This window comes from Manis javanica, chromosome 9 (genome assembly GCF_040802235.1).
Source record: "Manis javanica isolate MJ-LG chromosome 9, MJ_LKY, whole genome shotgun sequence".
In the NCBI taxonomy this organism is placed as follows: domain Eukaryota; kingdom Metazoa; phylum Chordata; class Mammalia; order Pholidota; family Manidae; genus Manis; species Manis javanica.
The window spans coordinates 30,574,626-30,592,655 of NC_133164.1; the positions used below are offsets into that span (position 1 = coordinate 30,574,626).

Here is an 18,030-nt window from a genome sequence, read left to right on the forward strand (position 1 = left end):
TTTTCTTCTAATTTCCAGACAGTTCCTCACTCAAATCAAAACATGTTGCTTACTATGTAATTACATATCACCAGCTGGTTGCACTTGTGGTAAGGCTTTTATATGTCTTTTTCATACTTAACCAGGAAAATTCTCCTTTGTTGCACATATTGCCAAATATGATACATGAAAAAAAAAGGCATTGGAAACTGAACAGTACAGACTCACTTTTGGCCATAGGAAAAATCAGGACTATATTTTAAAATTTCTTTGAAACTCTGGGAATCACTTTCTTTTTTTCACTTTTAGCCACCTCCAACCTTTCAACACAAGATTTTACTTCTGAAAATGAACTCCATTTTCCCCACCTGGAATTATAGTAGTGTTAAATCATCCAGGCAATCTCTGGCATCACTATCTAAAGACTTAAGAACTTTAAATGTACATAGATATCTTCCCTTAGAGAAATTAGGGGGTGGTACAGATAATACTTCTACTAAAGGTTTTCTATCGTTGGCCCTTACTTTTCAAAAAAAGTATCAACACCAGTAAAGTGTAAGATCTGGCAAAAAGTTTGCAGTTAGGTAACATTTCTTTTTACAATAACAACTTAAAATCCCTGTTTGCTGTATCATTTACACTGAGTTAGATATATTATCTGATTTGGGTATGCTTCTCTTTTCCGGGACAATATTTTAGATAATAAAAGAAATACAATGCATGTACCATGTATGAGAAACTCAGAATACCAACCCTTATCTCTGTTAAGTTGTTTTTCTTTTGGTATTTCAATAATAAAAACTAAATGAATGAAGTATAGAAATTTAGGGAAATGCATCACCTTTGAACTAAATCATCTCGGTTTTAAACAGAACTGAAGTGTCATGTAGGATAGTATTGGAAACCTGCTTTCAACACTGACATTTTAAGACTAATTTCAGCACATTCTTTTATGTAGTCATAATTATATATTTTTGGTGAAATAATTTTGCCATCTTTACATTTTTGCATTCCTACACACACATGAAGTAGAGGAAAAAGGTCCAAATGTAAAGATGTGCATGTATTTTTGTCAGGTTCTGTGTATTTTTTCCTACCTTCTCCTCTTCTGTTTAGTTTGTTTAAACCTAATTCTATACAGGGATAGAATTATGACTGAATTGGAAATGTATGCCTGTACAGATACACACTCATCATTTTCTCCAGTATCCTACCTCCCAATAATTCCCACACTTCTTTATTCTTTCATTGTTTTTGCTCTTCCTCACCCATCTCCCAGCTCATACAATGAAGTGCTTCTTTTAAAATCTGTATCTTTTTCGTTTTACTTTTCCTCTTTGTATCTGGCAGTGGCTTTAACAACAATCTGCTTTGCAGATTACTAAAAATACTTGATATACTTCCTCCTTTTAACCACACTATCCAGATTCTAGTTATTAAGTTTGATATACCCCTCATTTCCTTATCCCTCTGGAATGGAATCTTGTACCTTGTCTATCTTTTGCCACTGTATTAACATGTCGAGACTTTGCGAAAGGGAGTGTGCTCTGCAGTGCTCATCCACATGCAGAAACACTTGGGACAGAACATATTTATGGTCAGTCCACTATTCAGCTCTGAGAAAGAGCTGAAGTACAAGAACTGCCACGATGACATAAATTCCGTACAGCATCCTTCCACTCCTTCAGTTAAACTCGCTTCCTTCACGCTCTGCCCCACCTAGAGGGAAACTTTCCAGTGTTTCCGGTTGAGGCAAGTTTTTCGTTTAAATACTGCGCATCTGTCTATATTCTAGTTATTAAACCTTGTCATCTCATATTTCTTTCCAGATGTAGTGGAGTGTAAAAGGCTGTTTATCCTTATCAGACCAAGGAGTCGGGTCTGGAACTGCTTTGCCCACAGCAGAGACCCCACCTCACCAACCTATCCCTCAACCTCCAGGTTCCACTTTTGGGCATGTTCCTGACTGCTGCGGCATCCGCGTCCTCAGATGTGGGCTTCCTTCCATCACCTTCCTGTTCTATGAAGACTTCACTTAACAACGAATGGTTCACAATTTTCAGACACTTTTACACTAATCCCATTTGTTTGTTTTTGAAACCCTAAGCAAGACGGATGGATCCCTCTTCTCAATTCTGTTTTATTTCTAAGACACAAGACCACTGCTTCCTCCGGTCAATCCTAGGAGTGGGCTGTGGCGTCACCCTGCAGGCTGGACCACCTCTCCCGTCTTCCTCGCGTACAGAATGTGGCAGGACGCAGCCTTTGTTTTCATTAATAACGCCCACCAGGCCTTTAGAAGTCTTTGGATAATGCCACACAAAATGTAGACCATAGCTTTTCCTGGCTAGAATTCGTTCCTTTGCTCCATTTCCTGTTTCTCGGCCTCTCCCTTCTCTTCCCACCCCTCTTCATGCCACATTACTGTAAGTCTTGCTCTCCGAACATGAACTTCCCCTTCGCGGCCTGCCCACCGCCGGGGCGGTTTCCCACGCGGGGCGTGCGCCCCCAGGTTTGCAGGAGAGCGGCGCAGGCAGTCTCAGCGGAGGTCAGCCCACTCTCCCATTCGCGCGTCCGCTTCCGCCCCGGCTCCTCCCCGTGCCCGCCGACCCACCGGCGCGGCGCTGACCCCGTGCCCTCTGGGCTGCGGCGGGAACGCTCGGGCCGCGCCGGCTGCCTCCTCTTCCTCCCACCGGGAATTTGGCGGATTCTCCCCGGAGGGGCCGGAAGACGGGGCGGGAGGGGCTGCCGGGGACCGCAACTAACCCCTCCGGGACGCCCGCTCCTCGGGGTTCCCTCTCGGGCCAGCCCCTTCCCGGTCCCCGGAGCCTCGCACCTAACCCCTCCGGGACGCCCGCTCCTCGGAGTTCCCTCTCGGGCCAGCCCCTCCCCGGTCCCCGGAGCCTCGGCAGGGTCTGAGCTCTCGCTCCTTTCCTCTCCTGCAAGTTTGTCTGCTTTCCTGAATAACTGGCGCGGGCGGACGCCCCTCCTCCCGGGCTTGCGGCGCGAGGCCCGCGTGTCCCCGCGCCCCCATTCATTCCGCCAAGGTGAAGCACCGGGAGGGAGGACGCCCCCGCTTCGCCCGCGACGTGAGGCTCTCCCTAGTCCAAACAATGACCCCCCGCCAACCTCGCCCGGCCCGCCGCACCCCGCGCGCCCCCCCAGCGCCGAGGGCCCTGCCCGCCCGGGCGGCCGCGGCCCGGACCCCATTGTTGGCGGGCGCCCGGTCGAGTCCCGCGAGCTGCCGCGCCGCGGGGCCCGCAGCTTCAGCCGGCCTCCGGGCCGGCTCCGCCCACACCTTTCCAAGTTAGCTGGCGGGCGAGCCGCGGCGCCGGCCCCCTCCTGCACGCCCCCACCGGGCGGAGCGGGGAGCGGGCGGAGGCCCAACGCGCTGCGCGCTTTTTTGTCTCTGAATTCTCTCCCTAATGCTGCCTTGCGCGCTGTCACACAAAAGAGGGGACTTTCTCGCAGCTCAGCGCGAGTCCTCGCCTGGCGAGTTGCAATCCGGTGGGTCCTCCCACCGCGAGGCCCCGCGGGTCCCTGTCGCCAGCGGCCCCCAGAGATCTGTTGGCCATGTGTAGGCTATTTTGGGTGCCGCAGCAAGGTGGTGCAGGTGAAAGGGAAGCGGGGCCGGGCCCGCGGCCGGGGGGCGGGGCAGGGGTGGGGCGGGGTGGAGGCTCCGCGGACCCACCCCCAGCCCGGCGGCCCGGGCGGCAAGGCGAGGGCCGGGCAGTGGGTGTTGCCTTCTACCTCTGCGAGCGGGGAGGGGTTAGTTTCCCACAGGGGATTTCAACCATCACACTCAGAGCCCGCCTCCTAATCCTCGGGCGGAGCGGCTCTGGGGCCCCATTTTATAGCAATAAAGCGACTTAGCGCCTGCTGAGCGAGCCCCTCCCCGCCGCCGCCCCCGCCCTCGGCCCCACCCCGGGGCTCGCCCGCAGCGGCGGGGCTTTGTTTCTGGGGAGGAGGACCCGGAGCTCTTTTGTTTGGGGGTCTGGTGTCTTCACCCCCCACCTCACCTCACCCCACCCCGCCCCACCCTCCGCTCCTCTCCGGTTTCCTGAGCTGCGGGCTGCGAGGGAGGAGAAGCGGCGACTTGCAACCCCCTCGGCGGGGCCCCGGGGTAATTCGATGCGGGCCTGGCGAGGCTCCCCACGCTAGAGCGGGGCTCGCGTCTCGGCAGCCTCCACCCACCGGCCCACCCTACATTTAGCGCATCATGTGATCCGGGTAAGTCATTTGCAAGTACAACAGTTCCCTGGGTTGCCCCCCATTCATTTCCTGAGAACTGCAGAGAGCAGCTGAGAGGCTTTGCCTGTGCGTGTGCGAGTGTGCGCGTGAGTGTGCGCGGGTGACGCCGTGTGTGTGCGAGAGTGAGTGTGTGCGCGCGCGAGTGTGAGAGAAAGGGAGAGAGAGGGGGACTCTGTGTGAGGGAAAGAAAACAATTTCTCCTGCTCTGCAGCTTCTGTTCAGGTCTGTGCCGATTCCGTTTCTTATCAAAATAAACAACCCCCTCCTCTTTTTTTTTGCCATCCCAAATCAAACCGTATTCTCTTAACATGTTTTATTTGCCTTCTGTCATCTGTTCAAGTTAAATCATTTTGGTTGGTCTGTGTTCTTAAAGGGGGAAAGTGTTGGGAAGCGGGAGGGGGCCGAGGGAGGGCGATGCTGTTGCAAAGCAAGTAGCGTCGGTCGGATTCGTGGAGAAGAAAGGAGGAGGTTTCTCCACCCCCCCCATTTTTTTTTAAAAGAACTTATCAAGTAATGTGAATTAAGCAAATGTTTTTCCACTCCTAGTGTAATTGTTGATTGCAGTGTTTGCCTGACAGTTGCCAAGGATGGGAAATAAAACACCAGGGCTCAGTTGGGGCGGGGTGGGGTGGGGTAGGGGGACTGGTGGAAGTAGTTTGCCCCCAGGGATGGAGCGAGTTCGGTGACCAGCTGCCGCCCCGGGGCTGTGGGCTGAGGGTGTGCACTGGAGAGAGTGGAGGGGAAGGGGTTAAGGCGGAGATGACACTGCTAGCTTGAATAGTGGTCCTGGTGCTACATTCATTATTGTCTCTGGTCGAAATGATGTGTAACTGTCACTTGCTACAGTGCCCGGCCCGTGGAAGTAGCCAGGGGCTGGCCCGTGGCTGTTATTTTGAATTACGGGGGACTGGCCGGAGTTGACAAGGGGTAACTTTGCACGTCTACCCGGGCCGGGAAGCCCGCGGAGCCAGCTTGGGAGCCGCTTCTTGCCTTAGAAGCTTGCTCGGAGGACTCGGACTTGACCTCCGCGACATTAGTTGGTGTTCATGTTAGATGCTCCCCTACTGGGAAAATCAATCCTGCTTTTGTTGGGAAGAGAACTGCCTATTAGAACTTTGAAAACTTTTATCTTTGGGGAAAAGGGTGGGGTGCACTCAACAGTTCTGTTTCGAAGTGCATTTGAGGCAAAAGTACCAATTCCTTTGTTATATGCCCTGCAGCTCCCAACCCCCTTCACCCTGCGCTTTGAGTTTTGCATACTTTAATAGTAATAGCCTTAATCCAGCTGATAAAAGATGACTGTGTTAAATTAAAGAGTATTAGTACAACGGAATGTGTAATCTGGATAAACAGTTTGTGTGGTTAATATTGTCAGCTCTCTAATTTAACTGTACAGATGGTTTAAGTATCATTCTGTGTGGATTGTTTTAAGCAATTCCAGGGGCTAATAGATTTCGGCCGAGCACTCGGGTATTTTATTTTAAATCAGCTTTAATATATTCTATTTCCCTGCAAGAGCAGGGAGAGGAGCACCTCTATTTACATTTAGTGCATGTGCATCTGCATCTAGTGGCTTTAGTAGACATCTGCCAATCAAATACACGTCATTTTGCAAATCCATCTAGACGCCACCGTGCCCTTTTCTTACTGGAGGATAGAGTTGTTTAGATAAGTAAGTGCTTTGAAATAAATTTGGTGGTTTTGAACTTGCAGCAGCATGGGATGGGACTGGGAGTGGTCATTTTCAGAGTGGGTGTATTGCATCTTTTAAGAAATGCTCTTTGGAATTGGCGTTTAATAAAATCAGTGAAACCTCCTGCCCCACCCCCCAAAAAAGCCTGGTTGTGCTATTTGTAGACCTCATTCACATGTTGTTTACATTTTTAAAAACCACGTAGAAATTGGTTGTGAGAAAGGGGTATACTTTTAGGCTATAAAATGTGTTAACTGTAGAAGCTTTGTAGAAATGGGATGTTGAAGGACAGACAATTCTGTTGCATAAGTTATGTCTTTATCACTGCAGCCTGGCCAATCTGGAGACTAGCTTGAGTATATTAACCTTCTTTAGTTGGGGAGAAAGTACAGAAGGATTGACGGAAATGTGTGATGTATTTAGGAGAGAGGTTTATTATTCTACCATCTAATTCATAACTGTTATGAAATATCCTTAAGCTGCTAAAGTTTGGAGTGTTTTCACATAAAATTTTAATTTATGAACTAAAACTGTAACTAATAAAGCTGTGTCAGTAAACAAAACATTCTTGAAGGGTTTCTGTTTATTTTTGAAGTGCTTCAGCTATTTATTTATTAGTAACACGTATTTAACAGAAACTTCTGTCAGCAACTTTATTTTGGGAAGCTTTGTACTAGTATTTATTGAATGAAAATTGTTGTGCTAATGGGTCCTTAATATTTTTTCCTTCAGCAACTGAATGTCATTTGGGAGAAAACTGGTCCTGGTATAGCATTGGAGACCTTGACCTTAGCAACTCTTGGCTGGTGTTTGTTTACTACAGCTGCAGCCTATGTGTGTACAGAGAGGGAAGGGACTGCAAACACTGGCTCTCACTCACCCCAGGCCAAGGGAAAACAAATCAGGATGCTTGACGGTCATTCCGAAGAGCATGCATCAGGCATATAATAGTGATAGTGTTCTGGCCATTTAAAAATATATATGTTCCTCAGGGACCACTTCCTGGCCTCCTGTGAAAGGTAAACAAGCACTTTAACAGACTCAAGAGTGAGTTTTAGATTTAATATCATGAAGCAGGCTGTTATCACCTTAAGGAAATAATTTGGTCTTAAAATATAGGTGTGTTTTTATCTCCTCAAAGATGAAATAAGTGCTTAGGACTCTAGGCCTGTGCTGAGGGCATTTTGAACTCAAGCCAGTGTTGGTTGATCTAGAATACTGAGTAACTTCACCAGTGAGGTGGTATTATTAAGTAGTGGAACATATAAAGGCTCTGGTCTTTTTCACCGTTGTACAAAATGGCAAGTGTGGAATTTCATACTAATGTGAATTCATGTTACAGTAATCACATTAAATTGGGGGTGTCAAATGGTTTGTTGCCTTTATATATAGACTCTTCTTAGAGTGTCGACTTCTTAAATCTAGCTGTAGATGATTTGTGTATTGATACAAAATAGTTTTATTCTACAAAAGTAGAAATGGCACAGACTCATTTGAAAAGTTACTGTTTTTTTTGGGTAAATAAGTTTCCCCACTTGTGCTTCCATGTTGCTTAATGAACAAGAGCTAAAAATACCAAAACTATTTTGTTCAGTATTAACACCATGATTATCTCTTTCTTTTAGAAAACAACTTTCACTTTTGTAAGTAATTCCTAAAATAGTCGCTTATCTTTATCCTGTACATTTTGAAAATACGATAGTGGAGTGGAAGTATCTATCTTGTTGCCCAGTGTTCATTTATTTTCTGCTTTAAAAATCATATTTATATATTATGCAGAACTTTCAGTCTTCCGTATGTACAAAATGTAAGGGTAAAAATATTAAAATTCAATCACTGGCAACACCCTGTACCCACAGCTTTAACTCATCCACCACAATTGCATCTCCCTGAATCAAAATGCCAGTAAACAGATGGGCTTTGCCCTAAGCCCGGCAGGTCAGCAGCCTTAGGCTCTGTGAGAGTGCCTTCATTTCTGAATTCCAAGCCCATCCAGAGAACTGTCTGACTTGAACCGGCCAGAATTCATTTTCAGGGCCTAGACCAGCCACACCCATCTGATGTCAGCGTTTGAGTTCCTGTGGTAGAGAACACATGCTGTGGCTTAAATGGTTACTTTCTCTATATATTCTCAGTAATTATGTTACAAAAGGATTTTTCGGTTTGGGGTGTTTATTGTCATAAAAGTGGCTACTTGGGTAGTCTTGTTGCTCCATAAAAATTTGTTTGGAGCTGGCTGTTGATTACAGGGTAGTCTCCCAAAGACTTCTCTGGTTTGGTCTGTCTGTTTGCCTTTTTTCAGTTTAACCTTATTTATTTATTTATTTCAATGTAGGCTTTTATTTTGTAATTTCATGGTGTATGTTTAAAAATGTTAGCAAAACAACTGGACTGGTTCATATAGTGTTGCTTTTAGGTACGGATGGAATAGCAAAAAGCCCTTGCCGCTGTATTGTTGCACGGAAGGTGAGGGAAATAATTGGAGAGCCTTGGGGTTGTTTTCCCTGCCTCTTCAGAGGCGGTAGAAGCTGCCACTATTACAGCTTGTTGCTCAAGATAGGCAGAAACTGTGTTTCAAGTGCTACACTCACTATGCTTATCAGTATATATGGCTTTTCACAGTAATTTCTGGCATGATGTCTATGTATATACTACATATACATGTAGTCACTATTTTAGATATGTACATATGTATGTGTATGTTTTTACAGTGTGCACATACATAGTATTTATATTTGTAAATGTGAGTTTTTATAGTCTTCATGCGGGTAAACTCCCCTCACCCCCATGCATATGCCATATACATTGTGACTAGATGTTATGGTAAGAAGTCCACCCCCACCCCACCATTAAAAAAAAGGGAAAACATACAAAATTTTTTTTTTCAAAATCTTTGTTTAGTAATGCTATTCTCACATGATATTGAGATTAGCGTGCACATTTATAACAAAACATGAAAACAACTCTGCCTGAAAGAAAACAAGTCAACAAAAATGGTAACCAAGACAAGTGACTATAAAAAAAAAATGAGGTAGCTGTAAAGAAAAAAAAAAAAACCCTTCAATCATTTCATAATGAGGTATCCACGAAGATTATACCTCCTGGAATCAGCCGTGATTTAAGTGGCAGAGATACTATACGTGGAGTTGGGCTCTCTTGCTTACTAACTTTGGATGACCCTGGTCACCTTTCTTAACCTCTCTGAGTCTGTAAAATGGGAAAAATAATATGCAGTTTAGAGGGCTGTGGTCATAGTCAAAGGAGATACTGTGGGTGAAAATCACTTTGTAAAACTGTGAAGTACTAGGGTGGCAACTGATCTGACAGGAAAACCACTCCCTTCCCACTCCCCACATCCCTAAAAGGGATGGGCTTTCTAGCCTCTCAAAGTGAGCATATGAATTACACTTATGGAGAAGGAATTTCCGAGTGTGGGTAGAAAACTTCTGGCAGTCAAAGGTCATGAATTCCATTCCTGTCTCACCAGAGATTTGCTCTATCACCTAGGGAAGAAAGTCACTCTGAAAAAGTTTCTGTGTATCTGGTTTAAAAGTTACTGTTAACATTTATATAATGCAGGTGAAGTATCTGAGCTTTTCAAAAGAAAAGAAATACATGAAAATACAGTTCCCATGATCATTTGCAGAAAACTGAAAATAAAGATCAACAATGATCATTTAGAGATTGTAAACCTCCAGGCTACTTCTTCAGTGAGTCAACTGGAACTTCTATCAACTGGTCATTAAAAATGCCCTTTTTTTTTTAAATAGAATCATTGAATTTGTGCTGCTGTACTATAATTTAGAACAGTCTATTGAACTGCAAATCCCTGGATAAGCCAAGATTCTGTTGATTAAGCTATGTCTGATTTATTGTTTAAAGTCTCTTGGTTAGACTCAAACATTGCAACACATGCACAATAAAGAAAAGGTGTTTAATGGAGACCTTAAATAGGCATTTGAAAATTTATTGAACACATTTATACGCACGTTTTTCTGCCCGTCCATTTCTTTACACATGCAAATTTGAGAAAATTAAGAATCATATTCATTTGTATAATTTCTTCCTAACTACATGTTCTCGAGTTAAGAAATGAAAACAATTTTTTTTTCACACTTTGCCTAAACACTCTATTCTTGCAAGAGCAAAGAAATGGACCCAGATTAGCTAATCAATATACCTCATTTTAGACTTTCTGTGGGACTCTTATTTCTGTGGACTCTTGCTTTAAGAATATGCTGGGTTCCAGTCCGTATTCTTGGCCCCTTAGTATGTGATATTCCTTCTGTGATTGTTGATTTGCCTTGTCTCCTCCCTAAGATAAGCCCCTTGAAAGCAGGAAATGTATCTACATGGTTACTTTACTGGCTTCTAACACAGTGCCCAACATAGTGGCTGATTATATAGTGCTAAAATGCTTGTTCAAAGAACAAATTGAGGAGTTCAGTCCCTAGGACTACTATCTCAGTAGCTAAATGCTAACATTATGTTGTATATTTTCTGTTTTTTCATATAGTGTATATTTCCTACATAAGTCTTTTAATCTCTAATTAAATACATTCAGCTTTACTAGCCATTCTGCAATGTAGTACATTTTCTGAAATTTTTTCTTGCAAAATAAAGCCTTGTAGGTCAAGTCAAATAGTGCTGGAGTTGAATCCTTGAACTACAAAGTTTTTAGGTAACTGGGTGAGTAAGTTAATTCTCCAAGTCTCAGTTTACTTATTGGAAAATAAAAACAAAAATAAATCATATCAACGTGGCAGAATGTTCTTGAGGATTAAATTGTGGCAGTGTTCATAATGCATCCAGTAGATAGAACCTTGTAGGTATTTCGTGCTTTGTAAGTGCGAGTCTGCCCCAGTGTACTGATGCCTCTCAAAAGCAGCCATTCAGAATGAATAGTAGCAACAAAATAAATAGCTGCCCTTTATTGTCATGGAGTAGAGACCCTCTAACATACCTCATATACATGGGATTTTGATTTATGAACATTAGTTCATGAATGTATTTTTTTAACTATTGTCAGATGGTGCGCTCTGCTAAGTAACAGTACCAGCCTATCCCCTCCTTAGGACTTTGCCACTTTTGACAATAATTTAAGAAATTTGAAAAATTCACTTGTTTTTTACCTTTCATTATCAAAATGAATAAAAAGAGGGAAAATAAAAGTGCTGCTTCCAGTTATGAGAAGCAGGGTTTATTATCTTGATACGTATTGAGACTAATCATTTGGGGGTGCTGAAAAGTGATGAATCTGTATTGAAAGTGTTAAATGGAGTTAAGCTGTTGTGAAAAGCAAGATTACAAAACGTACAAAATGCCATACATCTATTTTTAATGACAACTTTTAATAGATTGTGTGTAATTGCAATTCTTATAGTTTTTCTTCTGTGGGAATGGGTCTCCTTTAAAACATAAGTCTGATGCCTTGATTCATATGTATTTATGTTGTGTACAGTTTTAAGGAGTGCATTATATGTAACAAATGAGATTCCTTCTTTCATTTATTAAATATTCATTGAGTAAATACATATATTATACTTTTTATTTTACAGATGTGGAAACTGATTTTCACCAAAATAATGTCACTTTAGTCAATAGCCAGGTAGCTCTAAAACAGATTTGAACACTGGAAAGCCTTTGGACTTTTCCCTGTGTTATTCTTACCTCCTTTCAGCATTAACTATGATATTTCATGGTTACTCTTATTAGAGAGTAGAACAAAATATGGGAGTACCATGTAAATCAGTATTGTGTCTAGAGGCTATAGTATCTTGTTAGTAGAGTGTATTGACATACTACATTTACTAGAATACATTCAGTAGAATATTTACTTTGATACACAAGCCAATTCTGTGATTGCTGATATATGTACAAGTTATGAGGCCTAATCCAAAAATTTATTTTAGAAGGCACTTGCTACAGTAGACCAATAATTTCTGGCTAGTATGTATACTGCTATTTGATAAAGCTGTTAAAGTTGGAGGTGTCCTAAAAGAAGGAAAAAACATCACCTATGTTAAAAAATATGCCATATTTATCCATTTGACCTATACTTATTTAGCTCCTGTCATGTATCTGAAATCATAAATGAGAATGGGTAGGACATCATCATTAATGGTCTGAAAATCGAGTAAGGGAGTTAAGACTTAATGGAGAGAATAGAGTACAAAGTAATTGTTATAAACATACCAAGTGTTACAAGTTTCTTAAAATGCATAGAGAAAAAAATGCTATTTCTGGGAAGTCAAGAGTTTCAGGGTTTTAGTGGATGTGTGGCAAAAATCCTTTATGGAAAAACAATGTTTTATAGAAAAGTAAAAGCAAACCTACAAGTGGAAGAAAACAAATTAAAAACAGATATTTTGACAGCTCTGGTCATTTCACACCTCCTTTTCTGTTATCTTTTAGAGCTGATGCTTTATGGTGTTTTGGCAAGCTTTGATTATTTGCCTTATCAGCAAAAAAAAAGTTCTTTTCCAAAATATATCCTGTGATGTACTTGGCCAGCAGGGCATGCAATGTCATAATAAGTTTAGAGAAGGCTTATTTGGGCAAAACAGAAATAATGATGATTGCTTAATGAAATTTTAAAAATAGACTTAATGGGAAACTACTTAATGATATTTTTTTCATATTGCTGAAGAGATTTGATATATGATATTTTATTTATAAATGATGGGGATTTTAACTTTGACCAAAATCCTTAGAATATAGGAATACAATCTTTTTTAACATAAGAACAATGCAAGGAAAACCTTGAAAACTGATCAGTTTTACAGAAGGTCATACATAGTCGGTTGTAATTTATCGGAGGTGTCGATGAAGGGATAGTTAGAAAGAAAGTACACTGAGGTCGTTGCATATTTTAAGAGTGACATCCTGTTGGAATGCACATTAACTTTTCTGCTTTAGGTATAAATATAAGACATGTTAGCAAACAGAATATTTCAACTTGAGATTATATAACAAGAAAGAAATGAACTCTTAATGAGTCTGTAAAGAGCACTGAAGGAATTCCTGTTGTACACTCAGTGCTCCCTTGAGTATATTGGTACTATACCAAGGCTCTAGGCTGAAGCAGTTGTGTTTATGATATTATAAACATTACAATCATATGTTATATAATTATATGTAATTACATATTATAATATATAGTATAATTCTAATATAATAATTATAATAATTATAAATAACTTGGCAATTAAGACAGTTTAGAATACTTGAGAAATACGGGCTAGCAAAAAACCTTGGTTAGTTCTTGGTGGTTTAGAGTGCTTGTAGTGTTTCAGCCTGGCAATCATCTAAGGGGGATTGGACACATGTTTACTATGTTACTGAGGGTATTAAAGTCAAGTGAAAGTAAAGTAATTAGCAGGTGGCCAAGTCAAAACTAAAACCCTTATTTCCAATTACCATAAAATAATTTTTTTCCATTTCATTCCACTACTGTCTTTCATTTAGTCTTAATAAGCCAACATTTTGCAAGTCCACATTGTACAGAAGAGATGCCAGTGTCTAGCATCTGGCTCGTATGAGATGTTCACTGAACATTGTTGGATGGATTCCTATCGTCTTCCAAAATGCATTCAAAGGGACAAAAGAACTCCATATGTAACAGACCAGAGGTCAACCTAATCAGTTTAGAAGAGACTGTGCAATTAGAGGCATGCATACTCTTTGAAGAAAACTAAGGAGATGGTTTTTTATTTACCATGTACCAGGGAGTGTGCTAGGTACTGAGAATAGAAAGGTAAATAAAGCATGGGCTTTGTCTTAAGGTAGAGCCAGGTCATGGGAGAGCAGCTTAGCTACTAAGCCCAAAGGAAAGGCCATGTGAGTGTATTCTGGTTTAGTTTATTTTCTTCATTTCTTTAATGTGCCAAAAAATAATACCCTACATATTTTTAGGTTCATGTTATAGTTTTTTTAAGTACTTTTGATCTTATCAAAAATCTTTCTCATTAAAGCATATGATTTTCTAAGTTTTTTCCTCTTGCAAGAAAAATGTGTATCAAATTTATTATACTTAGAATGTGAATAATATACCATAAATGTATTATTTAGTGTGGACAGCCAGTTCAGATCAAAACTAGGCATATATGGTATTTAAATGTGAATTTGTTATTAATTTTATAACAATTTTTCAACAGAACACGTTTTAAGATCTGGAAGGAATCAGATAGGAAATAAACTCTGTTTTGCAGAAAGTCACTTGTTGGGCAGTGTTTCCAAAGACATCTGACAGAAATAGGTACACGTGTGTAGAGACTTTAAACTGCATTTTTTAGTGACCTCCTTTCTCTTTTGCTTAGCTCCCCTTCTTCCTCTGGCAGCAATAGCATTCCATTCTCGCATAATCCATATAATCAGAACTACTGGTGTCCTTTTATTTACTTCTCCATATCATAAATGTTATAAACACATGAGCACAAGGTTCTATGGCCACTACTTATTACAGAAATGGGACTGGTTTTGGAAACTCTTGTCAGCTTTCTTTTTGCATTCAGTACTACCTAAGGGAAATCGTTTTACCCAGCTGCTACAATGTTAATCCATTAAAACAAAACCAAACAAAAACCTGTTGCATTATATTCCAAGGTATGGTTATTTCATAATCTAAGTATTAATTTATTGATAGCAATACTTTGTTTCTAGTTTTTGCCACTAAGACCAATGTTGCAATAAATACCTTTACATCTACATGCTTAAAGACCTGTGAATATAGATTCCTGGTGGGATTATAAACTGTATCAAAATGCTACCACATTACTTTGGGGAAAAAAAGACTGTAACAGTTCATGTTCTAACTAGCCACACAGGCAAAACCTGTCCCTGAAATGCCATCAGCAATAGCTGACACTTTTCCAGTCTGATAGTTGTGTAGTGGCATCTCATTTTTAATTTCTACTAAATTAAATGTCTTTTCCTATATTCATAGGTAAATTGGAATTGTTCTTCTAAGAACTGTCCTTTCTTATTCTTTGTCCATTTTTCTCTTTGATTTTGTCCTTTTGTAGGGGTTCTTTCTATATCTTAGCTATTTGTCTAGCATCTGCAGTACAAATAATTTTTTCAAAAACTGATCTTTTGTCTCTGTTTAAGAGGATTTTTTTGATATATAACATTAAAAATTTTTATATAATCGACTAGTTACCTTTTTTTTTTTAATTTAACGTTTTCTTCGTTGATAAAATAATCTATTACACTTAGATTGGATTTTTCTTTCTACTTTGGTCTTTAGTCCATTTGGAATTTTTAGTTGTAGGAGTAGGGGGTCCACTTTTATTTACTTTCAGGTGGATAGCCAGTCCATTGTATCAGCAACATTTTTAAAGTAATGTATCCTTTTCATAGTTTCATATAAATTCCACAATTGTCATATCATATATTCTCATATGTCATATGATAGTACAAGAGTTTTGTTTTTTTTCAAGTAATTTTCTTAGGTGTTCTTAGAAATGTAACAGAAGTACAGATCTAAGGGATATTTTTTCCATTGTGCCAATTTCCCTGGGCAGAAGAATACACAAAAATTCTGTTGTGATTTTAATTGGAATTGATATAATCTGGGAACAATTAACATCTTAATGTTATTTTTAGTGCATTATATCATCCCATTCAAGATCGTGGATGTCTTTCTGCTCACATTTTTTTTTATATTTCAGAAAGATTTTAATACTTGTAAAGGTTTTCTCTGTAATTGAATTTAGTTCTAAGTACTTTATAAGTTTTCACAATTTTATATGTATTGAGATAATATGAATTTCTTTTTTAGTCTTGATGTAGTGAATTAATTGCATTGCTTTATTTTTTAATGTACTAGATTTCCATTTCTTGTGTAAGCTTTACTTGTTCTTGATGTATTATTTTGTGTATATGCTATATTGATTTCCTAATATTTTGTTAAGAATTTTAAAAAAAATCTGTATTCATGGGGATCAGTGACCAGTAGATTTTATTTTTTTCTCCTAATATCTTTATCTGATTTTGCTTTCAGGGTATTCCTAGTCTTCTAAAAAAAATAGTCATCTTCTTCTGTTCTTTGGAATACTATGTAGAATTGGCATTATTTCTTCCTTAGATGTGTGGCAGAATTCGCCAGAGAATCCATCTGGGTTCATGCTTTTGAAGAAATTTGGTTTTCTCATCTACGTAATAGGATGTATTGGCCTAAAGTTGTTCATATTCTCCTGTTCTTTAATGTTTGTAGGATCTGCACTAGTACCACTTTCTTCCTGATGGTGACTTCTGACTTTTCTTTTTGTCTTGATTAGTTTGACTAGAGGTTTATCTATTTTATTGATGTTTTGAAAGAGCCAGCTTTTGATTTCATTATTTTTTTTCTCTTATATTTTACTTTTTGCTAGTTCGTTGATTCCTGATATTTAATTCTTTCCTTCTGCTTGTCTCAGGTTTAATTTGTTCCTTTTCTGCTTCCCTAAGATGGAAACTTAGAATACGGATTTGAGGTCTGACTTCTTTTCTTATGTAAGGATGTAATGCTATAAATTTTAATTTGAGCACTGCTCTTCTAAATTTTCATTCAGATCAAAATACTTTCTAATTTCCATTGTGATTTCTTCTTTAACCTTGGATTATTTAGAATTATGTTGCTTAATATTCTGATAAAAGTTTCCAGTTTAATTCCTTGGTTTTCAGAGTATGTATGATTTTGATTCTTTAAAAATTTGCTGAGATTTGTTTTATGGTGCAGAATATGGTCTATATTAATAGATGGTTGTTACATGTACAGTTGAAAACAGTATAGCTGCCATTGTTCAGTGGAGTATTCTATAAATGTCAGTTAGGTCTATATAAATGTAAATTAGCCAAGTTGGTTTATAATGTTCTTCAAGTTTTCTGTATTAGCTTTTTTTTTTTGTCTCTTCTGTCAGTTATTAGAAGAGGGTTTAAGTATATACTATTGTGAATTAGTCTTAATCTGTTTTCAGTTCTGTTAGTTTTTGCTTTATGTATTTTGAAGCTTTGTTATTAGATGCATACACATTTAGGATTGTGATGTTTTCTTGGTGAATTGACCTCTTTATCATCATGTAACATCCATCTTTTTCCATTACAGACAACATGTAATCGAGTGTTTCATTGTTAACCCAATCTACCATCTCCATCTCCAACTTTTATTTGGAATGATTTGATCATTTAAGTTAAACTATTTTTATATGACTGGGTTTCTGTTGCTAACTTGCTGCTTGTGTTCTATTTTTCTCACCTGTATTTTGCTCTTATTTTCCCATTTATTGTGTTCTTTGGGCTTGATTATTTTTCAGTATTCAGTTTCATCTCCACTGTTGGCTTATTAATTACATATGTTGTATGTTTTACAGTATACTCTAGGGTTTACAATATATATCATTAACTTCTTACATGCTTACTTCAAATAATATAAGTTTTATGATGTCAGAATCTCACAATATTCTGCCATTTCTTCTTTCCAATTGTTTATGCTATTTTCTTAATATATTTTAACATGTATTTTGTAGATCACACATTTACTAGTTACTGTTTTTGCTTAAAAGAGTCAGTTACTTTTAATAAGAATTGTAAATCAGAAAAAAGTCTCTTTTTGCTTATAGTATTTCTAGTTCTAGGGCTATTTCTTTTTTCTAAATTTCTATCTAGTATCATATTACTTTTGCCTAAAGAAATTTCTTTAATATTTCTGTAGAGCAGGTCTTTTGGCAATGACTTTTCTCAGCTCTTGTATGTCTAAAAAAGTATATTTGCCTTTGTTTCTGAAATATTTTAGCTGAGTTTTGAATTAGTTGACAGTTTTCTCCCCATTCTTTAAATATGTTGCTTATTATCCTCTAGCTTACATAGTTTCTGAAGAATTGTCTTTTGTCATTCTGATCTTTGTTTCTTTGTATGTAATATTTCTCCTCTTTTCCTGTTTGCCTTCAGGATTTTTTCTGTAACTTTGGTTTTCAGCAATTTGACTATGATGTGCATAGGTGTATTATCAATTATACTGGGGTTCTCTAAGCTTAATCTGTAGATTTTTATCATCCTTACTAAATTTTCATAAGCTTCATCCATTATCATTTTGAATATTTTGTCTCCCTTTTCTTTCTCTTCTCCTT

At 39.3% G+C, this 18,030-nt stretch overlaps 1 protein-coding gene across 9 annotated transcripts in view; it reads left to right on the forward strand.

Annotated features, from left to right (window-relative positions):
* The first annotated feature begins 3,753 nt into the window (after positions 1–3,753).
* Positions 3,754–18,030, forward strand: part of KLF12 (KLF transcription factor 12) — a 427,321-nt gene continuing 413,044 nt past the window's right edge. For 3 of the 9 annotated variants that reach the window (XM_073212516.1, XM_073212517.1, XM_073212510.1), the window contains exon 1: positions 3,759–4,209. The gene's annotated coding sequence lies outside the window, so the exon portion shown is untranslated. Of the gene's footprint in view, positions 4,210–4,234; positions 4,453–18,030 lie in introns of those variants that run through there. The other 6 variants (XM_073212506.1, XM_073212515.1, XM_073212514.1 and 3 more) reach the window with 6 other exon arrangements.